General features: G+C 45.7%; 1 protein-coding gene across 8 annotated transcripts in view; it reads left to right on the top strand.

The window, feature by feature from the left end:
* Positions 1-9,492: 9,492 nt before the first annotated feature.
* Positions 9,493-22,300, top strand: part of NCKAP5L (NCK associated protein 5 like) — a 33,190-nt gene continuing 20,382 nt past the window's right edge. For all 8 annotated transcript variants that reach the window (XM_042946457.1, XM_042946460.1, XM_042946461.1 and 5 more), the window contains exon 1: positions 9,493-9,581. The gene's annotated coding sequence lies outside the window, so the exon portion shown is untranslated. The remainder of the gene's footprint in view (positions 9,582-22,300) is intronic.

The raw sequence follows: 22,300 nt of genomic DNA, 5'->3' as shown, positions 1-22,300 counted from the left end.
AGATCATGACCAGGGCCGAAGTCAGATGTTCAACCAAGTGAGCCACCCAAGTGCTCCAAATATGTGTTGTTTAAAAGCAATAAATTTGTGATGATTTGTTACAACAGGAACAGGAAACTAACACAGGGATCCTGACTACAATGAGACTAGTCTATGAGCCAAGTGGAACCTGTCCCAAATAACTCCTTGACAGCAGAAAATGGCCCCAGTGACCAAAGGGATAGTCAGGGGCTCCATCTACTTGGTTCGGTTCATTGAGGAATCTTCAGTCATTAAAACCTTTGGGAGATGCTTCAGCATCTGAACCTGACCTTTTCCCTACTAACATTTCTATTGGCTGAGCACTTAACCCTACCTGTTGAAAGGAAGTGTTGTATTTCAAGTCTGTAGCAGTTAATTTCAAAGAAGATGTGTAGTGTTCATAAAGATTAGGCCCTGATACCACGAAGATAATGATTGCATACTGGCCTATGAGAGCCTTTGGTTCCTAGAAAAGATCTTATTTATCCTCAAACCAGCCTCATTTAGGAGCCAACACTAAGCATGATGAGCCTCCTTGAGGGACAAGAATAGAGAATGGTCCTGGGTATACTTTAACTTAAAAACAAAAACAAATAGATATAGATACAGATATAGATATAGATGATATAGATATAGATATATAGATATGTAATCCAATATTTCCAAAAATTATCATTTCAACATGCAGTCAATATTATTAATGAAACATGTTACATTATTTCTTATACCATTGTCAAAATCCAATGAGTATTTAAACATTTTTTTATTGTTTATTTATGTTTGAGAGAGAGACAGAGCACAAGCAGGGGAGAGGCAGAGAGAGGAAGAATCTAAAGCGGGCTCAGGCTCTGGGCTGTCAGCACAGAGCCCAATGTGGGGCTCAAACCCACAAACCGTGAGATCATGACCTGAACCGAAGTCAGATACTCAACCAACTGAGCCACCCCTCCAAAGTGTATTTTAACTTGCAGCTCATCTCATTTTGGATCAGCCATATTTCAGATGCTCATTAGCTACATACATGTGGCTAATGCATATACTTTTGTGGCAAATCAAGAAGTGTTTTATCAAATTCCATATACTCAGCGTGCTTTTAGCTGCTTTGGGTAGTAGGAAAAAGTAGATTAAACAAAGATTAGATTTGATTTGCTTAGCGACTATGTTAAAGTTGAGAAAAGAAGAGGCTCAAACAAGGAAGCATGTGATCATTTGAGCTTCAGCAAAGGGGAAAGTCTTTGCAGGCTACAGTGGGCATGGAAGACTTTCTAGAGGATATGGGATTTGAACTGTTCTTGAAAGGAATATAGCTTTTGCAGTGTTGGACAAGAGAGAAAGGAGCATGACCTGTGAGCCAGGAGAAAGGAACCTTTCAGCAAAGGTACAAAGGAACAGGCGTTGTGTACGTTGAGAACAGATAGGACTAAATGGTCTATAATGGAAATGTCATTCTGAGCAGTACGGAGAAATAACAGTGGCCTTTGCCATTTAAGTAGATTCTGGATGAAATATTTAAAGTAAAAAGAAAACCCATAAATGTACTAGAGAAAAAAGATTTTAAAGATTTTTTAAATGTTTATTTCTGAGACAGAGCAGAGCATGAGTGGGGGAGGGGCAGAGAGAGAGGGAGACACAGAATGGGAAGCAGGCTCCAGGCTCTGAGCTGTCAGCACAGAGCCCGACGCGGGGCTCAAACTCACAAACCGTGAGATCATGACCTGGTCTGAAGTCGGTCGCTCAACTGACTGAGCCACCCAGGTACCCCAAGAAAAAAAGATTTTAAAAAAGTACTTTCTAAATATAAAAAGCCTAACAGCCATCAAGGAAAAGACCAATTTGACTACCTAAGGCAAAGAAAAAAATCCAAAAAAGCCACAAGAGAAACTACCAATCAGGAAAACAATATGCAATACAAGTGACAGATAAAAGGTGAATTTCATTATAATCCAAACAACTCTTATACATCTATCAGAAAAGACATTCACAGAAAATGATAATGGCAGATAAACACCTGAAAACTTATTTAATCTTACTAATTCATGCAAATAAAAACAATGAAAGAGTATTTTGTCACAACAATATTCACAAAATTTTTAAACAGTGATGGTGAATAAATAAACTAAGAAGTGGGGGAGGGCCCTGGGTGGCTCAGTCAGTTGGGCATCCAACTCTTGATTTCGGCTTAGGTCATGATCTCCCAGTTTATGAGATCGAGTCCCACATTGGGCTCTGCACTGACACTGTGGAGCCTACTTGGGATTCTCTCCCTCTCTCTCCATCCCTCCCCCCTCAAAATAAATAAATAAACTTTAAACAGTGATGGTGAGAATCTGGGAAGACAGGTATTCTTCCACCCTGTTAGTGGGAGTGGTAAATCAACATGACCATATGGAAGGCAATTTGTCAATATTTATCAAAACATAAACTACACATACCCACGAATTCCACTGTTAGGAATCTGTCCTGTGGATATGCTCACATAAATATGCAAGGATAGAGGTGCCTGGATGGCTCAGTCAGTTAGGTGGCTGACTCTTGATTTCATCTCAGGTCATGATCTCATGGTTCGTGGCTTCAAGCCCTGCATCGAGCCCTGCATCGAGCCCTGCGCCTCCTTGGGATTTTCTGTCACTCTCTCTCTCTGCCTTTCCTCGCTCTCTGTCACTCTCAAAAATAAATAAACTTTTAAAAAATACGCAAAGGTAAATGTACAGTATTAGCCATTACAGTTGTCTGATAAAAATTAAAAGCTGGAAACATCTTAAATGCTCATCGGTAGAAAACAATATGGTAGAGCCATAAATAGATTACTATGCAGTTCTTAAAAAGAACAAGGTAGCTCTATCTATGTTAAAGTAGAAAGGTCTCAGATATTTTAAGCGCAAGAAGTAAAGTGCAGAACAGTATGAATGGTAAGATTCCACTTTTGTACCTTTAAAAAAGAATATATACACAGAAGGTAATAAAACATGTAAAAGTGAAAAATCAAAGAATAGCCATGTAAGCATATTTAGTCATAATGAAGAATCAGCCAGAAAGTTAAAATGGCTCATTGTTGGGGGTGGGAAATGAGCACATAATTGCTTCTGTGTTGATTTGTTAACCATATGCACATAATGCTTTTTAAAAATAATGAATTTTAAATATGTTTTAAAATAAAATTAAGCAGTAGCTTTCTAAAAATAGCTTTCTAAAATAATTCTCATCCCCTGTTGCCCCGCCTACCTGTCTAACTTTTCCCTCACAGTATAGTTAAGAGTCTTGAAAAAGTTTTAAATACTTCTTGTCTCCATTCCTTACTTAGTACATCTTTCTCAATCCTTCAAAATTTGGGTTTGCCAAAGTCCCCAATGATGTGACTAAAGTCAGAAGATATGTGTCAGTCCTGATTCAACCTGACATTAGAATTATCAGGAACTTTTTTTTTTTTTTTTTTTTTTTTTTGGAAACCCTTGGGGATCTGGTAACAGCATTCAGCCAGCTGTCTTCCTCCTTCTCTGGAGACCCCTCTCTAATGTTGCCGTTCCTTAGGGTTCTGTTCCAGTCCCTCTTCTCCTCACATGATCTTCACTTCATGGCTTCAGTTACCACCTATGTTCTGATGTTCTCATGCCTATAAGTCCCTTATCTCTAATCTAGATCTGTCTCCTGAGCTTCAGAATTACTTATCCAATAGCATTACACATTAATACTTTCCGGTCTTTTCCAGATCATGGCACACATAGAGAATGATGGTGTTTTCACAGCAACATACCTTACCAAGACTGCTGTCTTTCAGAGGGAGTTCATGCTACCTTGAGGGTTGAGAAAATCAATAGGCAGCACACCTGTAACCTCTTCATGAGGCATAACAGCTGGGAAGGTCTTACCTCTTGGATAGACATTTCCACTCGGACATCCCCCAGGCATTTCAAGGTTAACATGTTTGGAAGTGAGCATATAATGTCCCAAAACTGCTCTTCCTCCAGTGTTTTCTATTTCAGTGAGTGGTCCTGCCATCTGCAAGTTACTCAGTCCGGAAGTCTTGGCTTAGTTCTCTGCTTTCCTCCCCTTCCAATCTCAAGACCTGCTGACTCTGCTACACTTTATTTCTTGAAGTGATCTCCTCTCCATCACCCCTATCACTTTCCTAGTCCAGAGCACATCTTTTCTCACTTTTCCCCTCAATTACAACAAATACTTTCTCTCTGTTCTCCTTGACTTCACTCTTGCTCTCTCTAATCTGTTCCCCACACTGCAACCACAGAATTCTTTCTAAAATGCAATTCTGATTATGCCAATCCCCTGCTTAAAACCATTCAAAGTACTGATGTGAGCAGTGATCTACTGGTCAGTCATTAGCGCTATATGCACAGTTAGACCATGCCACCATACTGGTTTATTACTAGCAGCTTGTAGCAAAAAGAGGCCAAGAGACTAGCTTGTTTTATGACACAGACAACTCAAAGAACAATGTGATGAGTGGTATATAACAAGGGTGGAAAAACAAACCAGGGGACTTCTGTATATTTTGTAATAATTTAATTGAATAATACCACTGAGGAATCCAAGTGTCTTAAGCACTATCAAAGACAGAAAGCGATCATGGGATAATAATAATTATACTTAACCTCCTGTCAGTGAAGATGAAGGTTTATGAAGCGTAGAGAATATGCCAAAATCTGAATGCCTAAACTTTCAAGTGTGCAAGAGCTTTTAAGTAAGGAGAGAAGATACGTGCTGTGACAAGTGTAGATGTTCATTTTTTTTTTTTTTGAGGGTGAGCATCTGAATGAAAAGGAAAAAATTCAGATGGTTTGTTTATTTCCAAAAATTTAGTTATTTGGAAACATCCCCAAATGGTTAGAAATGCTTGGCATACTGTTAAGGTTTTTCCACCCTGTGGTTGTGGAATGTAATAGATACGTGGAGTTTTCCTGGATTTTTAAGCCCTGTGAGGAAAGGATCATGTCTAATTTTTATTGTAAACCCAGAACTAGCCCAATGATTCCTTTTCAAGAAATATTGGATGATTGAATGAATAAGAATCAATGCCAAAAGATTCCAAAAGTACCAACAAGATGAGCTTCCTGAAGACTCCACTAAAAAAGCTATTAGAATAAATGAGTAATAAATGAATTCAGTGAAGTTGCAGGATGCACAATTAATATACAGAAATCTGTTGTGTTTCTATAACCCTAATAACAAACTATGAGAAAGAGAAATTGAGAAAACAATCCCATTCACATTACATCAAAAAGAATAAAATACCTAGAAATAAATTTAACTGAGGAAGTAAAAGACCTGTACTCTGAAAACTATAAGAGACTGATGAAAGAAATTGAAGAAGACACAAATAAAAGGAAAGATATACCACACTCATGGATTGGAAGAATTAATATTGTTAAAATGTCCAGACTTCCCAAAGCAATCTACAGATTCAATGCAATAACTATAAAAATACCAATGACATTTTTTACAGAAATAGAACAAATAATGCTAAAATTTGTATGGAACTACAAAAGACCCCAAATAGGCAAAGCAGCCTTGAAAAAGAAGAACAAAGGTGGACCCTGTTCCCAGACTTCAAACTATACTACAAAGCTATAGTAATCAAAACCGAATGGCACTAGCACAAAACAGACACAAAGATCAATGGAACAGACTTGAGAACTAAGAAATAAATCCACACATATATGATCAATTAGTCTATGACAAAGGAGGCAAGAATATACAACAGGGAAAAGGCCATCTCTTCAAAGAATGGTGTTGGGAAAATTGTGCAATACATGCAAAAGATTAAAACTGAACCACTATCTTAACACTATACACAAAAATCAACTCAAAATGGATTATCAAGACTTAAATGTAAGACCTGAAACCATAAAAGTCCTCAAAGAAAGCATAATAAGTCCCTTGACATTAGTCTTAGCAATATTTCTTTGGACCTGACTCCACAGGCAAGGGCAACAAAAGCAAAAATAAACAAACGGGACTACATCAAACTAAAAACCTTTTGCACAGTGAAGCAAACTATGAAGAAAATGAAAAGGCAACTTTACTGAATGGAAGAAAATGTTTGCAAATCCTATGTGTGATAAGGGGCTAGTGTTTAAAATATATAAAGAACTCATACAGTTCAACAGCAAACAAAAACAAAAAAAAAAATCTGATTTAAAATAGGCAGAAGAGGGGGAACAGGGCAAAAAAAAAATTAAGATAAAGTGGGCAGACAGTCTGAGTGGACATTTTTCCGAAGACCTACAGATGACCAACAAGCACATGAAGAGATGCTCCACATCACTCATCATCAGGGAAATGCACATGGAAACCATAATGAGATATTACCTGACACCTGTCACAATGGTTATTATCAAAAAACCAAGAAATAACAAGTGTTGATGAGGATGGTGAAAAAAGCAAACACCTGTACACCGTTGGTGAGAATGTAAATTGGTGCAGCTACTATGGAAAACAGTATGAAGGTTATGCAAAAAATTAAAAATAGAACTAACATATGATCCAGCAATTCCACTCTGGAGTTTTTATCCAAGAAAACAAAAACACTAACTTGAAGAGATCTATGCACCACTGTGTCCACTGCAGCACTATTTACAGTAGCCAAGATATGGAGCGACTAAGTGTCCACCGATAAATGAGTGGATAAACAAGACGTGGGGTGTGTGTATGTACATATATATACAATACATATACCCATATACATACAATGGAATATTAGCCATAAAATAGAATGAAATCTTGCCACGTGGGACAATATACATGGACCTTGAGGGTATTATGCTAAGGGAAATAAGTCAGAAAAAGACAAATACCCCCATGATTTCACATACATGTAGAATCTGAAAAACAAAACAAACAAAACCAGACATAGATGCAGACAACAGACTGATAGTTGCCAGAAAAAAAAGAGGGTAGGGGGGTGGGCAATAAGAGTGAAGGGGATCAAGAGGCTTAAATTGCCAGTTATAGAGCAAATAAGTCATGAGAATGTATTGTATGACATGGGAAATACAGTCAAAAATATTGTATGAACTGGGACGCCTGGGTGGCTCAGTCGATCAAGCATCCAACTCTTGATTTTGGCTCGGGTCGTGATTTCACCTGGTTCGTGAGTTCGAGTCCCACAAGAGTCTCCACGCTGACAGCTCGGGGCCTGCTTTGGATTCTCTTTCTCTCCCTCTCTCTTTGTTCCTCCCCTGCTGTGCTCTCTCTCTCTCTTTCCCTCTCAAAATAAATAAACTCAAAAAAATTGTATGAACTTTAGGGACAGATGGTAACTAGACTTATGGTGATCATTTTGCAATGTATATAAATGTTGAATCACTCTGTTGTACACCTGAAATTAATATGATTGTATTTTAATAATACTTCAAAAAAATAAAGTGAGCTTTCTTAGAAATGAAAACATATTCATAAAAAGATTTGCACAAGTTTATAGTAGCCTTACTCATAATAGCCCCCAAACTGGAAACACCCAAATATATATCAACTGGAGAATGGATAAACAAATTGTGATATATTCGTACAATGGAATATTGCTCTCCAATAAAAAGAATAGACTCACTTTAGTCAAAAACATTACTAAGCTAAAGAATATAGACACAGGGGCGCCTGGGTGGCTCAGTAGGTTGAGCGTCCAACTTTGGCTCATATCATGATCTCGCAGTCGGTGAGTTCGAGCCCCGGATTGGGCTCTGTGCTGACAGCTCAGAGTCTGGAGCCTGCTTCAGATTCTGTGTCTCCCTCTCTCTGCCCCTCCCCCACTCATGCTCTTTCTCTCTGTCGAAAATAAATAAACGTAAAAGAAAAAAGAGAATATAGACACAAGAAAGTGCATACTATTTGATTGCACTTATGTGAAATCCAAGAATAGACAAAACTATGGTGATAGAATTCAGGAGGTTGCCGGGGGTGGGTGGTGGTAGGTGCAGGGTAGTTCACTGTAAATATAAAGGGGCATGAGGGAATTTTCTGGGGTGATGGTTCAGTTTCTTGTTCAGGGTGTTCCATCGGTGTATGTTATTGTTGAAATTCACCAAACAAAACACCTAAGATCTGTGCATTTTATTGTATGTTAAGGATAAATCAATCAATAAAGTTTGTTTTAAACCAAAGGTGAGAGAGTTGGTGGGAAGAACCATTATGACATCTTTTAGGCTCCAATAATTGACCTCAGGCACTCATTTCTGTGCTCAAGAACCCAAAATGACTTCTTTATCACTTGTCTTGTCAAATCCATATCCTCATTCTGATCTCAGTACAAAAACCTCCTCCGCTAACTTCTACTTCCCACCCTACCAAGTGATCTCACTGTCCCATGCAACTAATCTGCTCTTTCCTACCTAGGTCGCTTTGTGTCCTTACCCTGTCTGAATTTGCTCAAGTTCTCTCTGCCCTTCAAATCCCATTCCCAAGTCCTCTCTCCTTCAGAGAGGAACTCTTAATTAATCCTAGACAATGTGAGCACCCCAAGATCCCTCAGCTTTTATGTTCCTTTATTGGGCTAATATAATGCATTACTACTTTCCGTGTATACCCACAACAGAAGCAATTTTAATAAAATGGGCTAGGGAGCCCTTTGTATTTCTCTGCAGAACCCCATTCAGAACTTGCATTAACAGGCCAGTCACTATGATGCAGTTTGTGAAGATTATACGGTATCCAGACAAGGGCAAATAGATGTTTAATCCAGCACCAATGAGAATGATACTGAAGGGAGCTCTGAGGCCCTGCAGGGGCCTAGGTGGGTGTTTGCTTTCTTCTTTTAAGCCTGAGGGTAGTTCTACTTGTCTCCACCGAGATAGCAAGTGGCTGAGAACAAGGTTATATCCTTTTTCTGCTCAGCCTTAACCTCTTCCAGTGAGGAAATCAGCGCTACTCTAAAGAGTGGAGCCCGTTCCCAACGCCCAGTTTTCCATATTACTGGGAAGACCCGATACCGATCCGGAGGAGGAAAAGTGAGGAGGGAGCATTTAAGGCCAAGGAGGCACTCGAGCGTCTTCCCATAGACTTACACCCCACACGTAAGCAGGAAGGCAAATTACAAACACCAAGGCTCACAACCACACATACACGTGCACGCCCAGCCCCACAGAAGCGGATGCGCATGCCCGTGGCTCCGCGCGTACCTACTTAGTTTTCTGTGCTGTAGATGCCCCCCATTCCACCCCCGCCCAGCCCAGCGCGGCTTCTTCTACCCCCCGCACCGGGAAGGTTTACCAAACCGGACCCCACCGGGCCAGAGGAGAGTGTTTCTCTATAGGGGGAGGGGAGGTCCTTCCCACCGGGGCGGAAGCGGCGCTCTCCGGACGGGCGGACTTAGCTCTCGTCCTGGGAACATCTGGAGGGGGCTGGGAGGGGCGCGCATCCAGGGCGAACGTGGATTGGCTGTGCGGAAGGAGGGAGGCGGGGTCTCGGCGAGGGGCGGGGCTCACTGGCCCCTTTAAAGCCTTGACATCAAGAGGCGGCCCCAGCACCCCCCTTCTTCTGCCCCCCGCCCCCGAGCCGCGGCCATGGACCCGGCGGATCCGGCCTGCCCTGGCCCAGTTCAGCACCTCATTTCGGTGAGTTCCAGGCCTACTTGGGATTTAAAAGGCGGCGAGTGGAGGGTCTGTAAGCTCTGGGCTGGGGGTGGGCGGTTTGAAGGGTAAGGCTCTCGTGGCAGCCTTGGGTCGGAGGGGGCGGCGCGCCTTCCTGCCCGGACCTAGCTGCCTGCCCCTCCCTCCCGCCGCACTGTCCCGGGGTGGGGGTGGGGGGTCCGGCTGCGACTCTGTCCACCCCTACCCCACCCCCTACCGCCCCCCGCGCCATCCTCGCGCACACTCCATGGCCCCGGAAGGGAAACTTTCGGGACAGGGGGATGTTCCGGGGGCCGGTCTCCCTCCCTCTTTGAAAGCACTGACCTTGCCCCAGCTGCGCACCCCACCCCACCCGCATCCCACTGTCCGGGTGCCGCTTAGCGGTGCGGGGTTGTTGCGCAGGGGGGAGGGAGGCTCTCCCCAAAGCGCAGGCGCGGAGACGAGCCCCGGGCTCCTCTTCGCCCTCCTTGCAGTCCCCGTGGCCTGGGGCGGTAGGGCGTGGGGAAGATGGGGAGAGGCGGAGAGATCAGGGTCTCTAGGAACAATCCTTCCGTGGCTTTGAGGGGCTGCGGGAAGGAAGGAGGCGGGGGCCGGGAGGCTGAACACTAAAGAGAGACTGAGGGAGGGAGAAGGGCTGGGCAGGGTGTGGGGCCAGGGCAGCGCCTGCAGAAAAGGCTCTCTGGGTCCTGGCTGCGGTGCCAGAAGAATGCAGAGAATTTATCTGTGCCCGACACTCCCCTGGCCTAGGCCGACTAGAAAAGCGGCTCACCGAACCCCAGCCCCCTTCTCCTTATTCTGGGCCCAAGGCCCCATGTCTCCAGTCCTGGCACTGCCCCAAGGGCACGAAGGTCCCTCACCTCCCGCAGGCCTGTTTTTCCAGGTTCTCAGCTCTATCCATCCAGCCTGCCAGCTGCTACTTCGCAAATGCTCGCCTTTCTGAGGAACCAGGGGGGTCTTACACTGATGGGTTCCTGGCTGTGAAGGCAAACCCCTCTTATTCCCTCCCAACCACCCTCGCCCTCTCCACGGGTCCTCTTGCCTAAGCACAACTGTCTGCCAGAGGTAGTGGCTGGAGGAAGATGCCTGGGACAGGGGTGGTCCTGGGGGACAGGAGAGAGGGAGTCAGTGTCTAACCATTCTATGGACAGTACTTTTGGAAAAAATGAACCCAGCCTAGTCGTCTTGTTGCAGACCCTCTCTTGGAAGACATTATGCCAGCTGACTCCAAGACCCCTGGTCTTTCAAGAAGGGAGACACAAAATTCACTTCTCGTATTGGTTCCCTGACTTTCTGTGAACAGCCTAGGGTTAGTGGGTTTCCTACTTCAGAGAAACATGTATTCCTGTCTGGGGAGCTATTCCCACATAATTCAACTTTGTTTTCTAAGTCTGTCGTCTCGGCATGAGGTGGCTCAGGCACTCCAGCATCTTTCTTCAGTTTAGGTCTTTGGAACAGAGTGGGAACCTAGAGAGGCAGATGGCCTGGGCTGCAGAGAAGGCTGTTCCACAGTAGGCAGAAACCAATGTATATGAGGACCAGGCTGCTATCTCTGTGGACTGGGAGTCAGAAGCACTGGTGTCTTCTCTTCCCAGCTTGCTGTGTGACTTTGGCCAAGAGAGCTTGCCTCTCTGGGGCTCTTTTTCTCCTATCTGTAAAATTCAGCAATTGCACTAGAGAGCTCTAACATTCCCTTTCGCTTTTTGACATTGTGTGGTTCCACTGATAAATGAATCTGAAAGGTAGAAAGGTCCTCTGGCAGGGTGGCTTTGAAGTTTGAAGGGGTAGATGTTGGGTGATACAGTTCTAAGTCATAGTTGCTTAGGACTGGAACCTTGGGGTGGAGAGGAGCAGACTCCCTTATTCTGCCTGAGAAGAATTGCTTCTTCTGCCATTGTCTTGCTTACCCTTGGTGGATTGGGGTATGAACTCTTGTTGGCTGGGGTTTGGCCCACCCATCAAGGCCTCTGCTGAGACATCCTGGCAGGCCAGTCTTTGAGTTGGGCCTTTGGGGAGGAGTTGAGAGAAGGGGCGGCAGCCAAGGGCCAGTAGGGTAAGCAGATTCCCAGGAGACAGTTTGCATCTCAGCTGTTGGGACTTGTTTTAGGATCTGAGCCAGGGAGCACAGCACACTCATCCACCCTCTTATGGGAAGAGGACGAGAGCCCTGCTGCTGTTGCCCATCTCACTCCCTGACCCTACTCACCTCACCTGTGCCCTCCCCCACCCCTCTTCCCTACCTAGTCCCCAGGCAGTGGGCTTAAGGAGTCTTCCCTGCTGCCTTTATCCAGTCCAGCCAGCCTCCCAAGCCCTTCCATGGCAGCCAAGCAGCAGGGAGAAACTGCCCCAGCCCCACCTTTCCCAGCCTCCTTCCCTCCTGGGGGTACAGTTTCTCAGGAGTCAGGTTCTCCAGGTTGGGACTTGCTCTCTAGCCCAAGAGCCAAAGCCTTCACGTTTTCCTTGTTTGTTTTCATCCTTGATCTCCCAGGTGCCAAGGGGGATGTTAGAGGAGGTGGTAGTTAGAGAGGCTGTGGGATTGGTTAGACATGGGACGCATTCTCCTGCATTGCTAGCTCTCCTGGGCCTGGGGAGCCCTCTTCCCTGGGCCCTGCTGCCCATGGATTGAAGCTACAACAGGAGGTATTTAGGTTAGACCCCAAGGAAACCTTCCTCACTGCGAGGAGTCCCTGGATTGGAGAATGGAAGCTCCCAGGGAGGTCAGTTTCCCAGAAAGTGGTTAATGGTGGAGTCCCTGTCAGAGTGAAGGATGCGGCTGTTGCTAGGCAGAGGCTGCTGTTTCCTCTTGGGGTGTGGCTCCGAGGCTGGCCAGCCAGAGGCCCCGTTAGAAGCAGGAGGAAAAAGGACCCTTGCCTGATAGCTGAAGAAGGGACCCTGGCCCCGTCAGCTCTGGCTCACCAGAACTGCATCCCTTAGAACAAATGCCACTTCTCGCCCTGCTTCCCCCGGCTCCTCCCCCAATTCACCACCACTACCACAGTCTGCTTTGACAATCCTCACCCGAACCTGGCAGGCTCCTCCAGCCCTAGTCTGGCTGCACTAATGGACTGATTGGATTTTCTATACTTGGAGTTTGGGATTTCTGATTGAACATGCAAATTTATGTAAATCAACCTGGGATCTGCCACCACATCAAAACAACATAGTCATAGGCTGGAAGGAATCCTAGAGACATCTAGTCCAACGCCCTCGTGTTAAAAATGGGGAAACTGTGAAGTCCAGAGGGGGAAGTGATTCATGCAATGATGAGTGTCAGAGGCAGGGCTCCTGACTCTGGTCTAGTGTTTTACATGGTTCCAGCCTGCCTTAATTTCTCATGCATGAGGGGCCTGGCCAAACTTAAAGCAGAGAGGGCATTTCTTGAACCTGAGATTGTGGAGAGCTGGACTTTTGGAGGGTCAGAGTGTTATCTCAGGGGCTCTGGTCAGCTCTAACATGCTGAAGAAAAATAACTTCCAATTCCCTAGAGCAACACCCTTAATGTTTTTCCCCAGGCCCTGCCCTGGAAGGTTGGAGGACAAGGTCATTGGCTGCTCCTGGCTTGGCCCTTGCGGTTTCCCCAGAGCTGAGATTGTGTCTGTTCCCAGCATCTCTCACAGTACCAGGCACATAGGCTGTGGATGGCTCCGCACAGGCAGTGCCTCTGTGTTGACCCTCCCATCCTCATTTGAGCTTCTGCTGCTTCCCTCCATGGCCATGATGGGAAAAGATCTTTAGTCGTCTGTGACTCTTTGCCTACCTTCCCCTGCCCTTCTGGAGGGCACAGGCCAGCTGGACCTCCTCTGCAGGTTTCTACAACAGTGACAGACCACGCCACCTTGCTATAAGAAGGGTCTCGTTATTTTGAAATCAGTGCCAAAGTTGGAAGGGGGTTGCAGAGATGGGCTTGACTCCCTGAGAAGTAGTCTCCCCACTTCTAGACATATTTCTGATCTGATCCACCCTCCCAGCTGCAAGATGCCCCTTGTTCCCACTTTGCAGATGGCGCCCGCGGTGTGGGGCTGTTGGGAGGGCTGAGCGCTCACTTACCCTGCAGTGCCTGTGTGCGTTGCGGAGATCCAGAGGTGCTCAAAGCAGCTGTTGATCTGCTTTGCAGTACTTTGGCAGAGTGAGTGTCCACACACATTCAAGATCAGAGGCCCTGGCCCAAAACGCGGCAGGAACGGAACCAGCACCTTCAGTTCCTCACTACCCAGTGGCCCTCAGCTCCTGTATTCTTAGTTCTGTGTGAGGGGAAAGCCTCCCTGGGCCTCAGTTTCCCAGCCTGTGCTGATGGATTAATAACACATCATAGCTGGGGTGTGGCACTTGCTCAATAATTACCATTTTCCCAGCTCTGGGAGTTAACACAGATGAAAGAAGCCTGAGGAGGCCAGGCTGTTATTAAGGTGAATTATCATTGCTATTATTACTGATTTCTACAAATCCTGCTGGCTTCTACAAAGCCTCTGAGAAGAGCACAGCCAGGCACACTACCTGGACCTTATAGCTGTCCTTGGGCTCTGGAATTTCTCCAGTATTCACCAAGCTTTTAAAAAATATCTATCTACGGGCACCTGGGTGGCTCAGTCAGTTAAGCGTCCGACTTCGGCTCAGGTCATGATCTCGTGGTTTGTGAGTTCGAGCCCCGCGTCGGGCTTTGTGCTGACAGCTCGGAGCCTGGAGCCTGCTTCCGATTCTGTGTCTCCATCTCTCTCTGCCCCTCCCCCACTTGTGCTCTGTCTCTCTATCAAAAATAAATAAAATGTAAAAAAAAAAAAAAAATTTAAAAAATATCTATCTATATGCATATAGATAGGTATTTTTTATTTTATTTATTTTTTCTTTTACTTAAAAAAATTTTAAGTTTATTTATGCTTGAGCAAGAAAGAGAGAGCAGCAGAGAGAGCATCTCAAGCAGGCTCCACACTATCAGCATGGAGCCTGATGTGGGGCTTGAACTCCTGAACCGTGAGGTCATGACCTGAGCTAAAATCAAGAATCGGATGGATGCTTAACCTCCTGAGCCACCCAGGGGTCCCTATAGATAGATATTTTAAAAAGAGAGATGACCCCATTCTGCTTCTCATGCTGATGCCTGCAAGGCTTGAGTGGTTGTGGGTGCTGCTTGGGGCACTCGTCTACAGTTCTCACTGTCATGAAGGGCTTGAAATTGTCCCTCCCTGGGTAGAATGATGAGGTTGATCCTAGATGGGACTGTGAGGGGCCCCAGAACTCCTGGGGTGTGGCCCTAGGATTCTCAGCAGTCACAGTTCTGTGGCCTGATTCATTTTACCCCTAGCTGACTTGATGTGGGGGCTGCAGGTGGTCCTTTTATGGGAGGACCTGTTGAGACACCCCCAGAACCTGTCCGCAGCAGCCGTAGGTACTCCCGGGTGTCATTTACCCCAGTGTACTCCCATCTGCCCCAAACTCTCCCCTTGCCCAACCTCCCACCTTTGCCTCTGCCCTGTGTGATCTAGAATGAACCCAGGAGGAGGCGGCCCTGACCACCTTCTGAATAGTTTGGTGCTACCATGCTGCACCACAGCCTGGGTGTGAAAGGGCCTGTCTCCTAGCTCAGTGAAGAAAGGGAGTGAAGACTGGTGTCCTTTGGCCTCATCTAGCCAGATCTCCTCACCACTCCCTTGTCCCAGGGACCTGGTCCCTACTTCTAATACGGGAATATCCCCATATTCCCCATTCTAATAATCCCCAGCTGGGATGAGCTTTAGAAATCACCTGGGAGGGGCATGTAGGTAGCTCAGTTGGTTAACCATCCAACTTCGGCTCAGATCGTGATCTCGCAGTTCATGAGTTCGAGCCCCGTGTCAGGCTCTGTGCTGACAGCTCAGAGCCTGGAGCCTGTTTCCGATTCTGTATCCCCCTCTTTCTCTGCCCCTCCCCTGCTCACACTCTCTCTGCCTTAAAAATAAATAAGCATTAAAAAAGTTAAAAAAAAAAAAAAAAAAGAAATCACTTGGGAAAGTGGTTATACCTTCTTTTTTTTTTTTAAGTTTTGTATTGCAGTTTTTCATTAGACATATTTTTAACATAGTCCAAAAATCAAAATGGTACAAAAAGGTATACGTTGAGAAATTGTGCTCCCACCTCCACCCTCTTTTCCTCTACAGATAATCACTTATTTTTTACATAGCCCTCAAGAATGTCTTTACGCAGGGGCACCTGGGTGGCTCATTTGGTTAAGCAACTGACTCTTAACTTTCAGCTCAGGTCGTGATCTCATGGTTGTGGGATTGAGCCCCATGTCATGCTCAGGGTAGAGCTTTTTTGGAATTCTCTCTCTCTCCCTCTCTCTTGTTCTCTCCCTCCCCCGCTCATTCTCTCCCTTGCTCATTCTCTCTCTCTCTCTCTCTCTCAAAATAAAAATTAAACTTAAAAAAGAATACACAAAACGAATGTAATGCGTATTCTTGGGTTTTTTCCCTTACCCAAAAGACAGCAGATAGCATATATTGTCTTCATCTGGTACCTGTTGGCAATATCTGAATGTGCATGGGTTTTTTCCTTCCATCTCTGTCAGGTCTCTGGTTTCTGATCTTTACCACCCACCCAGGGCCCCCCCAGTTGGCCCCAGGCCATTAGCAGGGTTTGTTCAGCTTCGTATACTAAACTTCATTCAGATGCCAAGGTGTAGGCCAAAACCAGCCTCTGAGGAATTCTCAAGCTCTGTCCAGCAGTTACCATGTGCTAGTGTTGTGCTAAGGAAAGGGCATATATTGTAAGAACCAGTAATCAGAGGACCTGGTCCACCTTGGTGTGTGTGGGAGTGTGCATGTGTTGCCGAGGGGGGCGGGGCACATGGTATGGCACAGTATGAAGCTGGGAGCAAGGGTCTGGGCCCAGGACTGCGATGTGGTGCCACGTGACCTGGAAGGCTGGGTTTTTCAGCTTGACCTCTTTCCCAGTCTGCGGGATGTCCTGGGCCCCTTGACTTTTATTATGTCCAAAACAAGAAACCCCTTTCTCTGTCAGATGGCATGGATAAGGCCTCCTCCCCACCCCCACCCCACCGCCTTCTGTCCCCAGCTCTGGGCCTGCAGGCTGCTGAAGCTGGAACCTTCCTTTCCACTGCAGGCTGAGGGGAAGTTGGGGGGTGTTTGCTTCTCACTTCCTCTCTAGACGACACCTCACTTCCTGTCCCTGGGACTAGAAGAAGGCTAAAGCTCTTGGCTTTGCTGTCCCTTCCTCTCCCCACTCCCCGCCCCCCACCCCCTGCTTTCCTGAGAAGCCTGTGGGCCCTGTGGGAGGAAGGCAGAATCAAAGCCAAGGGCTTCTCCTAAAAGCCCTGCCAAGCTCCTCACCTTCAACCCCCTACCCCACATGAGGGGACCTGTCTTCTCAGCTGCAATCCCTTTCCAGACATGATCTCATCCTTCTATGTTCTGCAGGAGGAGAGAAGTCAGAGAATTCATCCCATTTTACAGATAGGAAAACTGAGTCCCAGAAGGGTTCTAGGCTTCACCCAGGGTCATTCAGTGTGGCTGAGCCAGAACCGGAATCCAGGAAGCCTCACTCCCATTTGTGGGCACAAATAAGAGCAGAGAGTGAGGGTTTGTGAGTGTGCCAGAGTTACTTTTGTTCCCAAGGAAGGCTGCTTTCTTCTTGCCAGAGCTGGTAGCTTAGGAGGTCACCTCCGCGCTCTGGCCAAATGGCAACCACGAAGTCAACACTGAAGCCGCCTGGACGTGGAAGGCATTTGGCTGGCCAAAGCCTGTTCCCTTTGAAGAAAGAGGCCAAGAGAGGAAGCTGGGGGGGTCAGCCCTGGGGGCTGGGAGGGTAGAGCCTGCAGGTGCAGCCTGAGAGCCATCAGCCTATGCAGCCTCCCAGGCCCTTTTCCTCTTGGACCTGAGAGCAGATCTCTGATGTACCAGTAGTCAACTCAGCAGTCGCCTCTACTGCTGCCTCCAGGAGCCTCTCTGCCTCAGCTCTTCCTGTGGGACCCAGCACGTGTCTCTGGTTACACCCAGGGTGTTGAAAATATGCTGACTCTGCTGTTGGGTCAGGAGATAGGAGAGGAGTTAGTAACTGGCATGGGCCAGGGGACCAGGAAACACTCACCTTCAAATACCCTTCAGTCCAGCTGCACTGAGTCATTCTGTTTCCGTACACACCCACAGATTTCTGCCTTCTTCTGTTCATGCCTGCCTTTTGCCTAGAATGACCCCCTTGCCGTTCCCTTGTCCCTAAACCCTACGGGTCTATAAAGTCCCACTTCACTTGATGCCTTGAGTTCTGAAAAAACTGTTTCAACTGCAGCTCAATATTTCTCTTCTGGTTTTTAAAGTTCTCAAAAAAAAAAAATTCTCTCGTGGGACTTCCTTCACAGTACAGCTATCACCTACATGTCTTATGTCCCCCAACAGACTGCAAGCCCCAAGAAGTGAGAAGAACTGATCCTTCTCTGAGTGGCCCCCCAGTACCCAGTGTTGTGACTCCCACTGAGTGATCTGTTTGGAAATATCCTCAAAATAAATAGATTAGTCCCATTTGCCAGAGGGAACCACTGAGGCTTGGGAGTGGGTTGAGGGCTTGGATAGGGACAAATCTGAAACCGTCCCTTCCTCACCTCTCAGCATGGTTTGTCATATGGGCCCTCAGAGCCATTTGGATGGGGTGCAGTTGGGGGTCTTGAAGAGACCCTGATGAGCCCACCATCTCTTCTTTCTGGTCTTATTCTGTCTGGAATGAAAGGAGATCACCAGGTTCAGGGCCTCGTGGACAGAAGCAGTGCACTGGCAGCAAGTGGGGGTACAATTATGTAGGCAGGGCTCCTCGGGGAGCTCGCCTTCTGATAGCCCGGGAAGTCCCGTCTTCCTCATAGGGGAGGACTAGAGAACAGGACACAGTACAGTTGGTCCTGCAGGAGGCACTTCAAGAAGACAGATCAATGTGGGCAGCATCAGTTCAGGACAGCTTTTCAGGAGAATTGCTCTGGAGCCAGGGCAGGGCTTCCAGGACTGTGCCGAGGGCTTTGGTCTGTCCCCGAGGCACTCAGAGGTCATGGGAAGATTTGAGGCAGGAGGGACACAATTAGACTTACAGTTTTAGAAAGATGATTGCTCTGGTGGAGCTTCTTGGAAAAGTGATTGTGGCAGGGAAAATATAAGATAAGTCTGGAACATTTTATGGTGCCAGAAAGTAAGCAGATGTTAAAAAGTAAATACATTTTCGGGGCACCTGGATGGCTCAGTCAGTTGAATGTCCGACTTCAGCTCAGGCCATGATCCCACGGTTCATGTGTTCGAGCTCCACATTAGGCTCTATGCTGACAGCTCAGAGCCTGGAGCCTGCTTCGGATTCTGTCTGTCTCCCTCTCTTTCTGCCCTTCCCTCACTCACACTCTCTCTTTCTCTCAAAAATGAATAAATGTTAAAAAAAAGTTTTTTTTTAAGTAAATACATTTTCTTTATATGGGGGCATGTTGAAAGGATACAGGAGCCAGCCTGAAAGAGTTCTCCATGATCAAGGCTGGAATTTAAGCAATGAAGTCAATGATGATACTATTATATATTATATATATATTCTTTGGATTATAATCCAAAGAATAAAATATCCATGAGTTTGTGCTAATATAAATATGTAATTAGGTAAATCAGTGGCAGTGAAGGGACGGCTTTTCCTTATAGAAAACTTCTCATTAATAAATGTGTAAGGAATGAAGGCAATCAGAAATTATCATTAGAATGCTATAACAATTGCTGCGAGCAAGATCCACTGATGAATCCTAAAGTTAGTGGGTGAGAATTTAAGAAGAAACAGGGTGTTTGCATGGTCAGTAAGTATTGCCCCCCAAACTGGTTACTAATTACAAAAGGAAAAATAGTAACTTTACAGTGGATAAACCCACTAGCAGATACCGTCTAACCAGGTGGTCAAGGTTAACCTCACCAGTCATAAGACGTCGCAACATTATACCCCTGATACAATGCACTGAGAAGGGCACCCTCTATGGTATTCCTTCTATAAATTCAGAACCTCAGTCTAACTGGAGAAAACATCAACCAAACCCCAATAAGGGAACGTTCTCTAAAATACTGACCTGATCCATTCCCTTCCCTTCCAAAATGTCAAGGTCATGAAAGACAAAGACTGAGGAACTATCATGAATCATAGGAGAATAAGGAGATTTGGTGATTAAATACAGTGTGGGATCCTAGATGTTGGATTAGAAAACATCAGTGGAGTGGACATCAGTGGAAAAACTGGTAAAAGCCAAATAAAGTCTGTGGTTTGGTGTTTTTTTTTTTTTTAATTGTTTTTCTAAAGAAAGGTATAGAACAGTGAGAAGAACATGGTGCTATGTCTATTTTTTTTTTAAGTGTGTGTGTGTGTGTATACACAACCCTACAAAACCATGCTAAGTTTTAAAATACACACAGAAGTAGAGGTGCAAGATGGCTGGGGCAAGGGCAGGGAGGAGCATCGTAAAAAAGGGAAAAGTCATCCAGGAGAAAGCGGTCACCATCAAAGACAAGCTATAGAATGGGAGAAAATACTTGCAAATAATATATAAGAGACTTGTGAGGATTTTTTATATATATTTTGAATACAACTCAATTAAAAAAAAAAACATAATTGGGGCACCTGGGTGGCTCAGTCGGTTAAGTGTCCAACTCTTGATTTTGGCTCAGGTCACCATCTCACGGGTACATAAATTCGAGCCCTGCATAAATTCGAGAACCTGCTTGGGGTTCTCTCTCTCTGCCCCTCCCCAGCTCTCTTTCTCTCTCTCAAAATAAATAAACATTTAAAATGATGATAATAATAATAAATTTAAAAACCCCATATAATCTAATTAAGAATGAACAGGGATCTGAATGGACATTCTTCCACGGAAGATACACAGATGGCCAATAAGCACATGAAAAGATGCTCAACATCACTAACTGGGGAACCAAAAATCAAAACCAGAATGAGATATCGTATCACACTTGCTAGGGTGACTAAAACCAGGAAATCAGACAATAACAAGCAGTGAGGACATGGAGCAACGGAGAAACCCTTGTACACTGTTGGCCGGACTGTAAAATGGTGCATTCAGTTTGGAAAACAGCTTGGTAGTTCCTCCAAAAGGTAAACCTAAAGTTACCGTAGGATCCAGCAGGCCCACTCCTAGGTATATACCCAAGGGAGATGAAAACATAAATCCACATGAAAACTTGCACATAGATGCTCATAGCAGCATTATTCGGGACAGCCAAAAAGTGGAAACAGCCCAAACGTCCATCAACAGATGAATGGATGAACAACTGATAGCGTATTCATACCATGGAATATTATTTGGTCATGAAAAAGGAGTGTAGTACTGATATGTGCTTCAACGTGGATGAACCTTGAAAACGTGCTAAGTGAAAGAAGCCGTTCACAAAGACGACCTCTACTACGATTCCATTCATATGAAATGTCCAGAATAGGGTGATCTATAGAGACAGAAAATAGATTACTGGTTGCCTAGGGTTGAGGGTGAGGGGATGCTAATTAAAGGGTAATGAAAACATTCTGAAGTTGTCACAGTTGCATATATCTGTGATTACACTACGAACCATTAATTGCACACTTTATTTTTTTTTTTAATTTTTTTAATGTTTTATTATTTATTTTTGAGACAGAGAGAGACAGAGCATGAACGGGGGAGGGTCAGAGAGAGAGGGAGACACAGAATCCGAAGCAGGCTCCAGGCTCCGAGCTGTCAGCACAGAGCCCGACGCGGGGCTCAAACTCACAGACCATGAGATCGTGACCTGAGCCGAAGTTGGACGCTCAACCGACTGAGCCACCCAGGCGCCCCTGATTGCACACTTTAAATAGGTGAGTCATATGGGATGTGAACTATGTCTCACAACTTAAAAAGGGGCACCTGGTGGGGCCCCTGGGTGGCTCAGTCGGTTGAGCTTCCGACTTCGGCTCAGGTCACGATCTCGCGGTCTGTGAGTTCGAGCCCCGCGTCGGGCTCTGTGCTGACAGCTCGGAGCCTGGAGCCTGCTTCGGATTCTGTGTCTCCCTCGCTCTCTGCCCCTCCCCCACTCATGCTCTGTCTCAGAAATAAACATTTAAAAAAAAATTTGTTTAAAAAAAATGGCACCTGGGTGGCTTGGTCAGTTAAGTATCCAACTCCTGATACTGGCTCAGATCATGATCTCACAGTTCACGAGATCAAGCCCTGGGTTAGTCTCTGTGCTGACAGCATGGAGCCTGCTTGGGATTCTCTCTCTCCCTCTGCCCCTCCCCCACTTGCACATTATCTCTCTGTCTCTCTCAAAATAAACATTTTTTTTAACCTTAAAAAAAAAAAAGTCTATGAGGAAGTGGCCACTAGAGGCACTTGTGCCTGAGAAGGCAACGGGGATGGGAAAATATTGTATGGATTTAGCAGTGTGGCAGTTACTGCTGACATTGGACCAGGCTGAGGAAGGAGTAAGACGTGAGGAGGGGTTTTTTTGTTGTTTTTGTTTTTGTTTTTGTTTTGAGAAGTTTGGTTGTGGAAGGCAGAAGAGGGCAGCGTCTAGAAATGTCGGGCAAGATTATTTTTCAGATGAAAGACAGCCTCAGAAGTTTTAAAGGCGGGTGGGAAGGGTCTCTTCAGGAGGTAAATACTCAAGACCTAAATGGGGATAGGCCAGGGCAGGAAGGCCTGACCTTCCCTGGGAAGATGACAGACCCTCTGTTGTCAACGGGAGGAGATGAGG

Source organism: Panthera leo, chromosome B4 (assembly GCF_018350215.1).
Source record: "Panthera leo isolate Ple1 chromosome B4, P.leo_Ple1_pat1.1, whole genome shotgun sequence".
NCBI lineage: Eukaryota > Metazoa > Chordata > Mammalia > Carnivora > Felidae > Panthera > Panthera leo.
This window is presented reverse-complemented; position numbering and strand designations above follow the sequence as displayed.